A 17418-nucleotide genomic window follows, 5' to 3' on the forward strand; every position below is an offset into this window, starting at 1 on the left:
TTGGTTCGATTTATATGCCGCTCTTTTCCGGAGACTCAGGGCGGTTTACAATGCGTTAAGCAATAGCCTTCATACTTTTGTATATACCTGCTTAGTAAGGCTTTCGGGGGCTAAGTGGTGTTCTTTTTTATACAAAGTCAGCTTATTGCCCCCACAATCCGGGTCCTCATTTTACCTACCTCGAAAGGATGGAAGGCTGAGTCAACCTAGAGCCTGGTGAGATTCGAACTTGCAGTGATTGCAGGCAGCTGCTGTCACTTAACAGTGCTTTAGTCTGCTGCGCCACCAAGGCTCCTTCCAACTCTGTTCATGTTATCCCCACTCCACCCCACCCGGATAGAGGGGCAAGCAGCCTCCCCGGGCCGAGCTCGCCCCTGGCCTCGCTTTTGGGCGCCCGCGAGCGCCCGCCGCCGCCGCAGCAGCAGCAGCCTCGAGCCGGCGAGGTTGGCGGCGTGACGTCAGCGGGCAAATCCCCCTGTGCTGACTTTGCAGCCTCAACCTCCTCTCTCCCCCCTCCCCGCTCCGCCTTCTCTTCTCTCCTCTTGAGTTGGAGCTTTTTTTTTTTTCTCTCTCTCTCCTCCCTCCCCTCCTCCTCCTCCTTCGCAAGCCCCACCCAGCCCCGAATGACTCTCCTTGTGTGCGCGCGGGCGGGCGGGCGCGGACGCGCGCGCGCGTGTGTGGGATTTAAAAAAAAAAAAACTTTTTGGAGCGCCTCCCTGAAACATTAAAAAAGCCACCGGGGCTGGCAGCCGGACACCTTTGGCGAACCGGGCAGCGCAGGCGGCTGCTGCTGCTGCTGCTTGCAAACGCGAGAGATCCTCGCCTTCCCTGCCGCCGCTGCCGCTGCCGCTTTCCCACGACCATCATCCGAGTTTGGGGGGCTCTTCGCCTCCTCCCGTTTTACGGATCTTTTTGCCGGCGCTTCAAAAAGACAGAGCTCCCCGTCTTGGTCCGGAGCGAAGGATACCCCTTTATTTTAGGACGTTTCGGATTGTCGCTTATTCCAGTTGATTTAAAATCCCTATTTTGTTTTGATTCGGGATCGGTCCGGCGGAGAGGCGTCTGACGGCATCGGTGAGTGAGTCCCCTTTGGAAGCGCTTCGGAGTTGCCCAGAAAAGAGAACCCGAGGCGGCTCTCGGGACTTGGGAACGCGAGTCCCTGATACTTGGGTTTAGCCCGGTTCCCACGTTACGCGGAGGAGACGCGGGACCAGCTTTCCCGTGGGAAGCAAAGAGATCGGGTCGGAACCAACTGGGCGATCCTTCTTTGATAGGGTGTTTTTATTTTTATTTTTTTTGGCCTCTCTGGCCGAGTTGAGGTCTTTCTTTTTTACTTCGGAGTAAATCCTACTCAACCCAGTAGAGCCGAGCAGTGAGTAAACCCACCCAAAACTACTTCCCCAAAGCTGTTTGAAAGCGACAACCTGTATTAGAAGCCCCTTTATACGTTTAGAGTAGGGACTCTTGAGTTAGATCTATTTTGTCCCGCTGAAGACTTGCTTGGCACACTACTAGATCGAGAAGAGATCTTGGTCACAAATAATAAATCGGGCGGTGCTGGAAGAAGCAGGTTAAAAAAAATAAAATAAAAGGATCGGTCATTGCTAACCTTTGTATCTTTAGGGTGGTAACTGCTTTGGAGAGTTAGGTCCAGTTTATGGTTCTTGGGGAGGATTCAATCCGGATTAAACAAGCCTCTAGCATCACAAGGGGAAGGGGCTGTTTTAGGATGTGACCCCCATCCTGGGACTTATTCCCACCGAATTAATATAGAATATTAAGTCTTCACGTTTTATGGGTAAGAGGGGGGAAAATTGTATGCTGTTTTTCTCTCCCTTTTTTTAAATCCAAGAAAGATTCCCCCCTTTTCCACACCCATTTCCAGGGAAGAAAAAAAAAAAGAAATCAGTACAATGGGCCGGAAAAATCCCTGTGGACATAAAACAGATGTGGGATTTCGGAGGCCGATAGGAGCGAGGATGGGCGAGCGTGACAGCGAACAAAGCTTTGTGTGTCCTTCCCTCCAGCTTTTGTTGGAAAAAATATTTTTCAACCAGCCAGATGCTCTCTCTGAACTAAACTTTATCGTTTTACTTGACAACGAAGAAATAATTAGGAAGAAATAGTTCCGTAGTTTAATAGAGGGAAGGCTGGCATTTAAGTCCATCTGGCTTGACTTTTCTTTCTTGGAGTCTTGATTCTCTCTCTGGGTCTACCTGTGAACATCTGTAAAGGGTTAGGAAGCCTTTCCTGAATTACCAATGTGCTGGGGGGGGGGGGGAGGGAAAGAAAAAAACTAGGAAAAAAAGGGGGGGCTGCTCCAGTTAGAACTGAAGAAGCTTCTTGGCTGAGAAGTGAAATGTTTTCAAGGGGAAAAAAACCCCAAGAAAATCCAGTTGCCTTTTTGGAAAACAACCTTTGAGACAATCATGATCTGGATCAGGGGTCTCCAACCTTGGCAACTTTAAGCCTGGAGGATTTCAACTCCCAGAATTGCTTTGCTGGCTGGGCAATTCTGGGAGTTGAAGTCCTCCAGGCTTAAAGTTGCCAAGGTTGGAGACCTCTGATCTGGAATGTTTTAAGAATCTCCATAGACTTTTAGCCTGTTTTGAAGGACCCTGTCAAAAGAGAGTCCCTTGGCTTGTGGCTTGGATGGCCCTCTAAACTTTTCCAACTCTTCCCAATCTATTTCTGAATATCGTAAGGACTTAAGATGCTTTTTTTTTTTACAAAACTTCCCTGTCCTGATTTTTGGGGGAAGTCGGGGCATTTAGACAAGTCCAAGAGAAGCCAGAAAGACGGTCCTAAGTTTTTCCTTTCTCCTTTCCTAGAGAGAAAGGCAAAATAACACAGATGGGGGGAAAACATACATATATTACCCAGAATGTGATGATATCTGTTGGGGTAGAATCTGTGTCTCCCTTTGAGGGAATCCCATTCATTTATCCTTTTTTCCTGCCCAAAGACAAGGCAAGCACCCTCCCTTGGAGAGGTGGGGCAGCCAGCTTCTGCTGAGCCCTTCCACCTCCCATTGATTTTTGCCCACGTTGGCAGGATCTGACTTAATCCCCGTGTCTGGCGCTCACCCTGTCCCCCTCTTTTCCTTTGTTGCATTGTCAGGATCTCTTCCATTCATCCTTGTTTCCCCCCACCCCAAACTCTCCTGCAGGAAAAACAGATCTCTACTCTGCTTTCCCAGCTTTCTTTCTTTCTCTCTCTCTCCCACTCCATTTTCAGGCTTCCCAGAAACTCCATGATATGGTGGGAGTACAGCGTGGGTGACCAGAGTCCGATGCCTCCTTCTAGGCAAATAGATTAATGCACACACACATGCATATTAATTGCGTTATTCTCCCGCATGGCTTCTGACCTGGAAACCTGGGTGTGTTCAAGCTTCTTTGTTTACTCTGTGATGAAAGATCTGTACTCTGAATATGCTCAGGAAGACTCCGGTTATACTTTATATTCTCCCCAATCCAGGAGCCGGAAAGAATTAACTTTGTGGAACTGGTTCCGATGATGCCGGAGGATCCAATCTGGGTCGGTCACCGGGACCAGAAACCGAAATAGCTCAGTTGGGGAGAGCGTTAGACTGAAGATCTAAAGGTCCCTGGTTCCACCCCGGGTTTTGGCAATTGCTTTGGCGGCTCCCTAGGTGGCTCAGTGGCTAAGACGCTGAGCTTGTCGATCAGAAAGGTCGGTGGTTCGAATCCCTAGGTCTCCTGCGTGAGCAGGGGGGTTGGACTAAATGACCTCCAAGGTCCCTTCCAACTCTGTTACTGTTACTTTGAGAGGTTTAGTCTTCCGAGCTTTCGGACTCGTGCTGGAGCCAACTTCTCTCTCACTCGGACATGTCACAAAACCTCTGGTCTCGGTGACTGTCGCAGATCGGATCCTGGGACACTATTTGCCTTCGTTCATGAGGTTTGGATTCGTGGGCAGGGAGGCCATCTTTCACTGCTGCTATTCCTCTTCTTCTCCTCCTCTCCCCCACCCCCATTTAAACCCTCCCCACCTTGGGATAGCCTTCCCTCCTGCCCTCCTCTGTCCCTCTGGGCTGGATCTACAGCTGCTTTTCTTTTCCGTCTCTTTCCAGTCACCACTTCGCTGGCCACCCACTTGGGTGTCCTTGGGGAAACTCGGGATGGTTTTGCCTTCCTGATGGAAGAAGTGGGGGGGGGGAGGGAGGACAGTTTGGGTGGTGAGTCCCCCAGCTCTCCCGAATCTCCCCCCCCCCCCGGAAGGCGGGATGGGAGATTGAAGGCATTGTTTGGTGCCCGGGGAGAGGAGGAGGCCGCTGGAAGTGGGACGGTGGGTGAATCCAAAGATGTGTCACTGAAGCATTCAGAAAATTAAACTCGGCCACGCATAACGCCCTGTGCATTGGCAGAGGCTGGGAGGAAGAGGGGGGGGAGAAGGAAGGAATCTCAGGCCATCATAGCTTGCCTGCCTGAGTCACGCAGGTCCCAAGCTCTTCTTCTCTATCCGCTTTGAATATTGCTTCAGCGTTTGCCATGCCCCAGTTAAAAGGGGGAGGTTTTCCGTGGGCAAAATGCTGGCTTGTAAGGAAGGCCCAGAACTCCTCTGTGGGCAGTGATGAGGGATGGGAAACTGTCCTTTGAGGACTGGGTAGAGATGCATTGCAAAGTAATCCAGATTCCAGATCCTTCCACCTTATTTGTTCAGAGTAGGTTGCAGAGGCCAGTAAAAAAAAAAAAAAAAAACCATTTTCCCCTCCTTGATTCTCAAAGAATTGTGGATTTGGTGAGGCACCGGCAAACTTTGGTCTCTTGGATTATTCCTGTGTGTCAGCATCTTCAGTACCCTTTCTCACTCCGGAACCCGTGTTTCTGCATCTGAGTTTGCAGGTTTGGGTTTATGGCGTTGAATCTGCCAGCATCCACCCCCCCCCCCAGAACACATTGATGGAAGGACCCTGAAATCTCCTGTAGGTTAATGTTGCTCCTTTTAATTAAAAGAAGGAAAAAGAAAAACAGGAATAGTGCTACCGATTTGCAAAGGGCACAGAGTTTTTTCCTCTCTCTTTTTGCCTTTTGCGTTGACACTTCTGCCCCTATTTTGTCTGGAGGATGACCTGGGGAGGGGATATACATTCACTCACTCACCCACCCACCCATTTACTAGGGTTCTATAGTCCAGAAAGCATGTAGCTGACTTTATTTTTCCTTGGTTTGAAAATAAATCGGCTTGCAGGCTTAAACTGTTGGTGCGGAAGGGGTGTGAGTTTGCAGTGCCTGTCCATCCCATCTCAGTTGGAAAAAATGCAGTGGGGCTGGAAAATTTCCAACCTAGTTTTGCAGGCCAGGGGAATGGCATTGCAAGGCCTTTTGACATTTTGAACTGGGGACTCTTTCTACTTTCCTTTCAAACAGGAGTGGGTGCTGCTCCCACTGGGGACCTTCGGATGATACCCGGAAGGCCCTGCTTCAAAAGGAAGGGGAAGGGATGGGAATGTCCTCCGTGGGAGATTATGTTGAATTAAAAGTCAGCTGCAATTAATACGCCCTCCACACACACCCAGACACGCTGAATCCTGTTCCTTTCCTGACCGGTTCAAACTTACGAGGTCAGCTTGGAGGCAAAAACCTCCCAAGCTTTGGGGTATCCCAGACACTGAAAAAGACACAAAACCTTTGATTGCCCTAAGTTGTAGGGCAAAATTTTGGGGTGCTTCTCTTCTGGGGGAGTAACATTTATTTATTTATTTATTAGTTCAATTTATATGCCGCCCTTCTCCAAAGGCTCAGGGCGGCTTACAATGCACTTATAGCAATAGCCTTCATTCTTTTGTATATACCTGCTTAGTAGGGCTTTTGGCCCTCCATAAGCGGTGAGCCTACAAAGTCATCTTATTGCCCCCACAATCTGGGTCCTCAATTTACCTAGCTCGGAAGGATGGAAGGCTGAGTCAACCTTGAGCCTGGTGAGATTTGAACTCGCACTAATTGCAGGCAGCTGGCAGCTAAGTGCTACATAACAGCACTTAGTCCGCTGCACCACCAAGGCTCTTCCTTGCCTTCCATGCAAATGAAGAAGGAATAATACTTAGTTGTTATTGACTCTTTGGCCTTGGGGGTGTCCCTTTAACCCAGTGGTGGGATTCAAATAATTTAACAACCGGTTCTCTGCCCTAATGACTGTCTGGGTGGATGTGGCTCAGTGGTCATGTGACTGTGTTGGCGTGGCCAACTCAACGTCACTCACTGTTACAATGTAATAAGGGTTAACCGGAGAGGCAGTTTCTGTAAGCAGGGCAATAAAGATTAGGCTAGAAACACCACCAGAATGTTTCCTTCCTGCCTTCCTTACAGGATTAGCCCTGTAAAGTGGGGAAAAAAACAAAATGGGATTTCTTCCAACAATCGGTTCTCTGAACTGATTAGAAAGTTAACAACCGGTTCTCCCGAATAGGTGCAAACTGGCTGAATCCCACCACTTTTAACCGCACACTTCCCTTCCTGTGCCACTTTGGGGATGGGGGGGGGGCTCACACACAACCAAAGATGGCAGTGGCTAAACTATAGGTAGAGGTAGACCACGACTTTGCGCCCCCAATTGGTACCAGAATTTCCATTGCTAAACTGATTGGTTGTTAAGGGAGTCGCACCTGATTTACAACCTTCCCCCCCCACACACACACAATTATTAAGCGAATCATTGCAGTTGTTAAGTGAATCATGCGGGTCATTAAGCAAAGCCAACTTTTGCTCTATGGCAGAGGTCTTCAAACTTGGCAGCTTTAAGACTTGTGGACTTCAACTCCCAGAATTCTCCAGCCAGCTAGGCTAGGCTATGCTGGCTGGAGAATTCTGGGAGTTGAAGTCCACAAGCCTTAAAGCTGTCAAGTTTGAAGACCTCTGGCTCTATGGAGTTCCCCTGTTTTGGAAGCCGGCTGGGAAGGCTCCAAAGGGGGAATCACCACGTGACCTCGTGTGGTTAAATAACATACCGGTTTCCAAATGCTCGGATTTTGATCCCGTGATTGTGGGGATGCTGCGACGGATGTAAGCGTGAGGAGCGGTCCGAAGTCACTTTTTTTTTTTTTTCAGTGGCTTGGAACTTTGAACGGTTGCTGAACTGATGTTTGTACGTCTAAGACAGTGTTTCTCAACCTTGGAAGCTTGAAGATGGGTGGACTTCAACTCCCAGAATCCCCCAGCCAGCGCTGCTGGCTGGGGGATTCTGGGAGTTGAAGTCCACCCATCTTCAAGCTTCCAAGGTTGAGAAACACTGGTCTAGGATTACCTGTATCTTTCCAGAGCTAGAGGATGCTATAAACAAGAACGCTGGTTGTTAGCTGAAATGCTTCTTTGCACGGGGAAAGAGAAACAGAGAAAATATTTCTGCCTCTCCAGAAATTTGAAATTATTTTCAACCCACAATCTGAATTCCAAAGCCCATCCTCTTTCAGACAAACCGGCAGCAAAGGTTGCAGTTTAACATGGGTGCAGCCATGATTACATTGTCTCCCCCCAAAAAAAGTTTCCAAGGAGGGCTTCTCCCCTCACCCTCACCCCATCCCATCCTGCCATCTTCAAACCTCCTCGGATTCTCTTTCACTCAATCCTATTGTTCCCCAACGATTTGGGTTTGTCCCAGCAGAGGGCGCTCTTGCTTTGCTGACTCATTCTTGATAATACCCCGTTTTGGCTTCCATATCTAACACACCTTAAGCGGCCACCTTAATACAGAACACCTGTAGTCAGGTTAGCGTGGAAAGCAGGCTGCGGAAGCCCTATAGCAGTAGCAGTGTCGCTCAGCCTTGGCAGTCTTTTAAGAGATGGGGACTTCAACTCCCAGAATCACCTGGCCCATGGGGAAATTGGCTGGGCATTCTGGGGCATTCTGGGAGTTGAAGTCCCCGCCTCTTAAGAGATGCCAAGGTTGAGAAACACTGCTTTAGATTTGCGTCCTGTCTTTACATCCTATCTAACATTTAAGATTTGTGGACTTCAACTCCCAGAATTCCTCAGCCATCTTGAGATTTGTGGACTTCAACTCCCAGAATTCCTCAGCCAGTTTAAGATTTGTGGACTTCAACAGCCAGAATTCCTCAGCCAGCTTAAGACTTGTGGACTTCAACTCCCAGAATTCCTCAGCCAGCTTAAGATTTGTGGATTCCAACCCCCAGAATTCCTCAGACAGCTTAAGACTTATAGACTTCAACTCCCAGAATTCCTCAGCCAGTTTAAGATTTGTGGACTCCAACTCCCAGAATTCCTCAGCCAGCTTAAGACTTATAGACTTCAACTCCCAGAATTCCTCAGCCAGCTTGAGATTTGTGGACTTCAACTTTGCTGGCTGAGGAATTCTGGGTGTTGAAGTCCACAAGTCTTAAAGTTGCCAAGGTTGGAGACCCCTGCCTTAGACACTCATTCTAGGCCCGGCCTCTGTTCTTAGTCCCCTTTAAAGGCAAAAGACCCAACTTAAGCTTTTATTGCATCCCCAAAGCAGTAATAATGGTCAGCGAAATCAGATCTGGGGTTGTTGTTGTTTTTTAACGTCTGTCCAGTCCAAACTATCCTCCCATTGATGGCCTAAAGATAAACTGGAAGGAATTGACTGATTAAATTCTTGGGGGAATGGTAATTATCTTCATGTACTGATAGGAGATAATATTTGTAGCTCAGGGCTGAACTGTGGGATTGTTGGTGCTTTCTGAGCTTGGTTGTTTCTTTACCCAGTTAGGTAACATCATCAGTGCTACTAGTACCAGCAGTGATGATGTTACCAAGTTTGGTAATGAACTGTTTGCAAGAAAACAATCAAGCTCAGAGAGCACCAAGGACCCAACTATCTAGCTATATACATAATTATTTCTGTCTGTATCCCCTACATTGTTTCTCCCCACGCCCACACCCCTTCTGACCTCTTCTGCTATTATTCTCCACCCCAGCTGCTGTGGCCTAGAGATGGAGCTCTTGCCTCACAATCAGGAGGTTGTGAGTTCAATCCTAGGTAGAGGCAGATGTAGAGTCTCCTGCTTGGGCAAAGGGGGTTGGACTAGATGACCTGCAAGGTCCCTTCCAACTCTGTTAATCTATTAAACCCAGCCCAAGTCTTTCAAGATAATCTGACGTCGGTCTATAATCCATCAAAGTTTCTTCTTCTGTTTTGTTGTTGTTGTTTTTTTGCTTGCTTAGCTTTTAACATTCACAAGGCTATTGTTTTTAACCACGTGATGACTTGTCTAGAAAGCCTTTGCCAAGATAAAAAATCTCTTGGAGGTGATCTGGTTCACACATCACTTTTAGGCAGGAACTGAACAAACCACAGCATGTTACTCGCTCTAAAACAGGAATCCAGAAATCATGGTTTCCTTGGTCTTTTGTTTTAACTTTGTGAGCATCTTCTCACTATCTCCACCTGAAAGTGACATAATTCTCGATTCAGTCCAGAGAAGCCCAAAAACCTGCATAGATTTTTGGGGGCAATATGTTGACTCTGTAAACTGCTTAGAACAGGGGTCTCCAACCTTGGCAACTTTAAGACTGATGGACTTCAACTCCCAGAGTTCCTCAGCCAGCTTTGCTGGCTGAGGAACTCTGGGAGTTGAAGTCCACCAGTCTTAAAGTTGCCAAGGTTGGAGACCCCTGGCTTAGAAAGAGAGCTGTAAAGCACTGAAGAAGCAATATATAAGTCTAAGTGTTACTGCTATTTCTGACTTTAATCTTATTATCCGTACAGCATTCGGTTCAAAGAATCTTCCCTGATAATCTTCAACACATTTTCTCACTGATTCAGTTCAGTCTGGGGTTGTGGGTTAGTCTTCAGACACTTTTGTCACACGAGAAATAATAAAAACTTCCCAAATCATAAACAAGGCATCAGGCCCAGAAGTGGGGTTCAGCAGGTTCTAACCAGTTCTGGAGAACCGGTAGCGGAAATTTTGAGTAGTTCGGAGAACCGGTAGTAAAAATTCTGACTGGCCCCGCCCCCATCTATTCTCTGCCTCCCGAGTCCCAGCTGATCAGGAGGAAATGGGGATTTTGCAGTAACCTTCCCCTGGATTGGGGAGGGAATGGAGATTTTACAGTATCCTTCCCCTGCCACACCCACCAAGCCACGCCCACCAGGCCATGCCACGCCCACCAAGCCACACCCACAGAACCGGTAGTAAAAAAATTTGAAACCCACCACTGATGAGGACTATCTCCAGTCATCAAGAACTCATGCCCACTTTTATATTTTTCTGATAGTCACGGATATAAATTGCTATCACATTGAAATCATCATGCCAGGGCAATGGGTTAAGCTGTGATCTGTTAAAAATCATGGCCTGCTGAACAGATAGCTAGATTCATGCCTCGTACCACGCCACTCTTTCTCAAACCTTGACAGCTCGAAGATGTGAGGATTTCGACTCCCAGAATTCTGGGAGCTGAAATCCACATAAGTACAAAGCTGCCCCGCGGTTAAGAAACACCGCAGTAAGCTGTCAGTCATGGTTTACAAATGATTGTAATTCATTTTCAGCTCATAAATTGTGCTAAGTCAGGACACAGCAAACCACAATATGCTAAGGAGCTTAACTGGTTGATTGACCGGGCAGCTGCGTTTCCACCCCATCGTAAACATGGTTAGCATTCCTCTTGGTTAACTTTTGTTCACTAGCCAGTATGCCAGTTTCAATCAGAATAGAGTTGGAAGGGACCTTAAGAGATCTTCTAGCCCAACCCTCTGCTCAAGCAGGTGGCTCAGTGGCTAAGACACTGAGCTTGTCGATCAGAAAGGTTGGCAGTTCGGCGGTTCGAATCCCTAGTACAGGTCTCCTGTGTGAGCAGAGGGTTGGACTAGATGACCTCCAAGGTCCCTTCCAACTCTATTGTTGTATAAGCAGGAGACCCTATATCATCTCAGACAGGTCACTGTCCAGTCTTTTCATAAAAACCTCCAGTTGATGGAGCACCTACCACGTCTTGTGGCAAGCTGTTCCACTGGTTAATTGTCCTCACTGTTAGGAAGTTTCTCCTCAATTCCAGGTTGCTTCTCTCCTTGATTAGTTTCCATCCGTTGTTTCTTGTCCTGCCTTCTGGTGCTTTGGAAAATAAGTGACCCCCTCTTCTTTGTGGCAATCCCTCAAATACTGGAATACTGCTATTATGTCACCTCTAATCAGGGATGAAATCCAGCAGGTTCTGACAGATTCTGGAGAACCGGTAGCGGAAATTTTGAGCAGTTCGGAGAACCAGCAAATACCACCTCTGGTTGGCCCCAGAGTGGGGTGGGAATGTAGATTTTGCAATATCCTTCCCCCAGGAGTGGGGAAGGAATGGGGATTTTGCAGTATCCTTCCCAATCAAGCCACACCATGCCCACCAAACCACACCCACAGAACCGGTAATAAAAAAATGTGGATTTCATCACTGCCCCTAATCCTTCTTTACTCTAGACTGGCCATATTCCAATTCCTTCAGTGGCATGGTAACTTTGAATTCACTAAATGTATGGTCGTAAGACGAGGACTACCTATATCTCGCCCAAGCCAGAGAATACATGCTAGGAGCCAGGTGTCAGTTTTTATGTGAGATTTGTCAGTTGAATGCCCTTTTTTTTGTGTAGAGAGAAAGAGAGGGAATTCTGGTGGCTCAGTGGCTAAGACCCTGAGCTTGTCAATCAGAAAGGTCGGCAGTTTGGCGGTTCAAATCCCTAGTCGAGGTCTCCTGTGTGAGCAGGGGGTTGGACTAGATGACCTCCAAGGTCCCTTCCAATCCAGTTACTGTTAAAATTCTGTTTCCCCCCAGAATTTTGATTTGGTTAGGGGCCCTGTGAATTTTTATTTTAAAGCCAGAGTCTTAAGTTCCTGAGAGTCCCTCAAAGTTGTTTCAAACTGCGAGATGGGCGGCAAATAAATTAGATAATAGTATTTTTTTAAAAAACCAGGTGTTTGCATTTGTTTGCATTTGTTTTAAAGGGAAGTGAGAACCAGGAAGATAAATCACTTCCCCTCTGGAGTGACCAACCCACTTAGGCATGTCCTGTGAATATGATTGGCACAAGGGCCAAATTATGTGACTAGACTGGTCGAAGGAAGCCAGGATGTTGCCCTTCTCGCTGCCAGGCTTGGCAGGGAGATTTCTGGCTGATTCCGGCTTTTTCCCCCCTGCCGTTTGTTCCCCAAGGCCAGGAACCAAGGCTGAAACCTTGCAAACTAAAGGACAGCGCAAGCGATTAGAACAGGGGTCAGCAACCTTAAACACTCAGAGCCATAAAGGTCCTAACCGGAAGCCCCCATTCAATTCTGGAGCCAACAGGAAGTCGGTTCCACCACCATAGAGTCTCCTCCTAGCACGGCATCCTTTTTCCTCTACCTGTCCTAACCGAAAGCCCTATCAATTGTGGAGCCGACCAGCAACTGGGAGCCGCATCAGCGGGATGAAAGAGCCACATGCGGCTCCAGAGCCGCAGGTTGCTGACCTCTGGATTAGAACATAAGAGTCATAGGGCTCGAAGGGACCTTTGGAGGTCTTCTAGTCCAGGGGTCTCCAACCTTGGCAACTTTTAAGACTTGTGGACTTCAACTCCCAGAGTCCCTCAGCCAGCAAAGCTCTCTGGGAGTTGAAGTCCACAAGTCTTAAAGGTTGGAGATCCCTGTTCTAGTCCAACCCTCTGCTCAAGCAGGAGATCCTTTTCCATCTTAGATAAATTGTGGCTCTTGATGGCCTCCTTGCAAGGACACGAAGACCTGGGAAGGTGGAGAGCACCACTTCTAAACCATTGTTTGTTGAATTATGGTTTGTTGAAATCACAGGGGGCGGTCTGCCCACCATGCTGATTCAAAACCAAAGGAAGTGTAGGGCAGCATCCAAATTTTGGATGATTTATGCCCCATCTCTTGCTCAGCCTGCCAAGTATAAGGCTAAAACATTATATTGTATCGGTGTTTCTCAAACCTTGATCAAATAGAAATAGAAATAGAATAGAATGAGCTTGGAGGTCTTCTAGTCCAGCCTCCTGCCTCAAGCAGGAGAGCCTATACCAGTTTAGATAAATGACTGTCTAGAAGACGCTTCTTTAAAACCTCCAGAGATGAAGCACCCACGATTTCTGGTGGCAAGCTGTTCCACTGGTTAATTGTCTTCACTGTTAGGAAGTTTCTCCTCAATTCCAGGTTGCTTCTCTCCTTGGTTTGTTTCCACCCATTGTTTCTTGTCCTGCCTTCTGGTGCTTTGGAGAATAATTTGACCCCCCCTCCTCTTTGTGGCGGCCCCTCAAATACTTCTCCATGCGGAGGGAAGAATTTGGAGAAATTCTTTAAATCCTGACACATCTGGATGTGAGAACCCAGAAAGCGGATTATGGCACCAGTGGTTTTTATTTTTTTTCTCTTCCTTTTGTGACACCGAAGAGCTCTATTATTTGAACTCTTTTCTCCAGACAGTTGGGATTTTTAACTTTTGCTGGTGTTAAAGAAGCTGAACATGCCAGCCAATTTTCCCTGTTTCCTGCCTTCTCCAAAGGGAATTTAGGTTTTTTTGATCTTCAGTTCTTGTTCACCATCTGAGCAAACAGTTTTGGGGGTGCAGTGAAAGGGGGGGGGGCTCTGTTTGGTGGGTTTGTGCATTAGGAGACTAAAAAAAGGATTCTCTTATTCTTGAGAAAAAAGGTCTGTTGAAACTCAGATTTAGAGGTTTTATCATCAGTGTCTTGTATATGCTGGCCAGTTGAAGGGCCTATCAATCAGAATAGAGTTGGAAGGGACCTTGGAGGTCTTCCTATATAACTTGAGACAAGTAGCTGTCCAGTTTCTTCTTAAAAACCTCCAGTGATGAAACACCTACAACTTCTAGTGGCAAGCTGTTCCACTGGTTAATTGTCCTCACTGTTAGGAAGTTTCTCCTCAATTCCAGGTTGCTTCTCTCCTTGATTCATTTCCATCCATTGTTTCTTGTCTTGCCTTCTGATGCTTTGGAAAATAGGTTGACCCCCTCTTCTTTGTGGCAGCCCCTCAAATACTGGAATATTGCCTATTTCACACACACACACCCTCAGTAATATGGGGTAGGGGCAGAAAGCAAAGGAATCCCAGAAGGATGAAATTACATGGTTCTGATCTGTGTGACATAATCGGTCAGTTCCGAATGGCTAGATGCCTATTGCAAAAATCACAATCTACACAGCTAGTCCTCAACTTATGACAATTGGCAGCAGAATTTCCATTGCTGAAGTCAATGGAACAAGTCATTGTTAAGTGAGTTGCGCCCCAATTTTGCCACCTTTTTTGCCAAAGTTGTTAAGCAAATGATGCAATTGTCAAGTAAATCACATGGTCATTAAGCGAATCTGGCTTCCCCCATTGACTTTGCGTGTCGGAAGCCCGCTGGAAAGGTCACAAATGATCACATGACCTCAGGATGCTACAACCATGTAAATCTATGCCCCTTGCCAAGTGCCCGGTTTTTGATCATGTGACCATGGCGATGTTTGGGGGTGGGGGGTCATAAGTGCGAGGACCAGTTATAAATTCCTATTTTCAGTGCCATAGGTAGCTTCAGTTGCTAAGCGAATGGTTGTAAGTTGAGGACCACTTGTAAATTGTATCCCTGTGCTATACAAAGTAATCTACTCTACAAATTATGCCTCTCGGATGCGAAGCATTTCTAGTTATCCAAAGAAAAGCGAGATTACAATGGAACAAGGAATACAGGGTTTGCGTGTTTCTCATCCTTCTTTAAAAAAAAAACGCATTTAGTGAGACTTTGATCAGTTGAAATCTTTTGGGATCTTGTATTAATTCTGTTGTGACTAACAACATGCTAACTATTTGGATTGATTGATTGATTCAATTTATATGCCGCCCTTCTCCAGAGACTCAGGGCAGCTTACAATGCGTTAAGCAATAGTCTTCATACTTTTGTATATACTTGCTTAGTAGGGCTTTGCCTCCCCCCCAAGTGGTGTTCTTTTTTATACAAAGTCAGCTTATTGCCCCCACAATCCAGGTCCTCATTTTACCTACCTCGGAATGATGAGTCAACCTTGAGCCTGGTGAGATTTGAACTTGCAGTAATTGCAGGCAGCTGGTGTTACTTTTTTTTTTTTTTTTTTTTTAATTTGATTTATATGCCGCCCTTCTCCGGAGACTCAGGGCGGCTTACAATGCTTTAAGCAATAGCCTTCATTCTTTTGTATATTTTATACAAAGTCAGCTTATTGCCCCCACAAACTGGGTCCTCATTTCACCTACCTTAGAAAGGATGGAAGGCTGAGTCAACCTTGAGCCTTGGAGAGATTCGAACCAGCAGAAATTGCAGGCAGCTGTGTTAATAACAGGGTGCACTAAACCCTTGTACTATCAAGGCTCTTAACAGCACTTTAGTCTGCTGCACCACCAATTCAGGTTTCTAGCCCCTCTTGTTCCTACCAATCCCTAGTGAGACAATTGCATAATTCAGGTGATCTGGTTGATTCTGTTCCTGCCCGTTTTAAGCCTGTTTTACGCGGACAGATAGTGGGGAGTAGGAAACATAAATAGGACCGGTCACATTTACTTTCGAGTAAGCCCCAGGGAGCAGTCGAAGTGACTTCCAGTAACAGTAACAGAGTTGGAAGGGGCCTTGGAGGTCATCTAGTCCAGCCCTCTGCTCACACAGGAGACCTCTACTAGGGATTCGAACCGCCGAACTGGCGACCTTTCCGGAGAAGAACATGCCAAGTAGCCAGCTGGAAGGAGGCTTTTTAGTTACTGACTAGGTCAGGGGTGGGCAAATGTGGCTCTTTTACAACCTGTGGACTTCAACTCCCAGAAGTCCTGAGACAGCCAAGTTGGCTGTCTCAGGAATTCTGGGAGTTGAAGTCCACAGGTTGTAAAAGAGCCACATTTGCCCACCCTTGGACTAGGTGGCTCAGTGGCTAAAACACTGAGTTTTGGTTGATCAGAGTTGGGCAGTTCGAATCCCTAATAGTACAGGTCTCCTGTGTGAGCAAAGGGGGGGGTTGGACTAGATGACCTCCCAGGACCCTTTCAACTCTGTTACTGTTAGCCCAGCATTTGTTTCAGCCGAAAGAAAATGCAATCCTAACAGCCAAAAAAATCCTTAAATTAAATCCCTCCTTAAAATAACAACACGCAAAAAGCTATGTTAAAAAAAAAAACACCGATTATTTTTGGGGGGGGGGAAAGCAAAAAAAAGAAAAGAAAATGAAAGAAAAAGGCGAATTATGACGTTGGAATCAACCCTCCTGCCTCTTTTTAATTGCATTCCTCCCACCCATCCACCCCCAACCTCCGTTTTAGGAATTGCGATCCCTCCGGTTTGTCTGAAGCGTGTGCATCTCTCTCCGTCTGGATTTAAAGAGGGGGAAAAAAAAAAAAAACTCCCGCACGCTTTATCGTTCTTTTTTCTTTTTTCTTTATAAAGCTCTTTGTTGTAGAAATAATACATCATGAATGGCCCTTTAAAAAAAAAAAAAGAAAAGAAAGAAAGAAAGGAGCGGGAGGGGGGCGGAGGGCGAGGAAATACGGGGGCTGGCTTCGCAGAAGCGGGTGGGCGGAGGAAAAACTCCATTCTGGCAGCCGAAGCCCCGCCCACTCTTGCTTGATCGCTGGCGGGGCCAAGCGGGGAGGGAGAGGCGGCGAGGCGAAGCATCCGGTCTCCTTCCACGTGGGGGCCGAGCCGCGAAGCGACGCCCATTGGTCGGCCGGGCTGGCGTCTGAGCGGGGAGGAGAGCTCCGATTGGCTACGGCGGGGGCTGGCTGAGCCGAGAGAGAGAGAGAGAAAAAAAGGAGTAAAGAATGAATGGGGAGGGGGAGACTCGCTCCGCCCATTTAGAACGTTGATACATTCTAACTTTTTTTTTTTTTCCTCTCTCTCTCTCTCTCTCTCTCTCTCTCTCTCCTCCTCCTCCTCCGCCTCTTTCATCTCCCCTCCCTTCGCCTGTGTCTTCCCGGCACTGGGTTACTTTCACACCAGACTCCGGGAGCAGCAGCAGCGGCGGGAGCCGGCTGCTTCGCTGCTCGGTGGGTGCGCGCTTTTGGCCACGGGTTCAAAGCCCAGGTGGGGAGCAAGCCAAGCTTAGCCCGGCGGGGGTCTTGCTTTTCTTGGTTTCCTCCTTTGGGGTTTATTATTATTATTATTATTATTATTATTATTATTATTATTATTATTATTATTATTATTATTATTAAAATCTTCCCGGCTGCATTTCCATAAGAAGGTAGATCGTATTATTTGGGGGGGGGATGGGGTGGGGGGGGAATCTGGGAGAGAACCCCGTTATCCTTCTTTTTTTGGGGGGTCCCCTTTAAGGATCCAGAGGAGGAGGGAAAATAAGTGAGCTTTGTGGGGAGGGGGGGGGAAAAGGGGGTCGTGAAAGGACAAAAGACGCCCCCTTCCCCCTCCCTCCTCAGCGATCTCTGCGAGCGGAACTTTTAATTCTTTTTAAAAAAAATCAAAA

The 17418-nt window shown here is 47.2% G+C and overlaps 1 protein-coding gene and 1 non-coding gene across 3 annotated transcripts in view; both read left to right on the forward strand.

The window, feature by feature from the left end:
* Positions 1 to 860: 860 nt before the first annotated feature.
* Positions 861 to 17418, forward strand: part of MIDN (midnolin) — a 47651-nt gene continuing 31093 nt past the window's right edge. Inside the window, exon 1 of one of the 2 annotated variants that reach the window (XM_070931859.1) lies at positions 861 to 1074. The gene's annotated coding sequence lies outside the window, so the exon portion shown is untranslated. Of the gene's footprint in view, positions 1075 to 16920; positions 17019 to 17418 lie in introns of those variants that run through there. The other variant, XM_070931860.1, reaches the window with a different exon arrangement.
* Positions 3561 to 3634, forward strand: TRNAF-GAA (transfer RNA phenylalanine (anticodon GAA)). Its single transcript has one exon. It is a non-coding gene; the product is annotated as a tRNA-Phe (tRNA).

Source organism: Pituophis catenifer, unplaced genomic scaffold, assembly GCF_029215685.1.
Source record: "Pituophis catenifer annectens isolate HBS135680 unplaced genomic scaffold, rPitCat1.0.hap2 SCAF_1, whole genome shotgun sequence".
In the NCBI taxonomy this organism is placed as follows: domain Eukaryota; kingdom Metazoa; phylum Chordata; class Lepidosauria; order Squamata; family Colubridae; genus Pituophis; species Pituophis catenifer.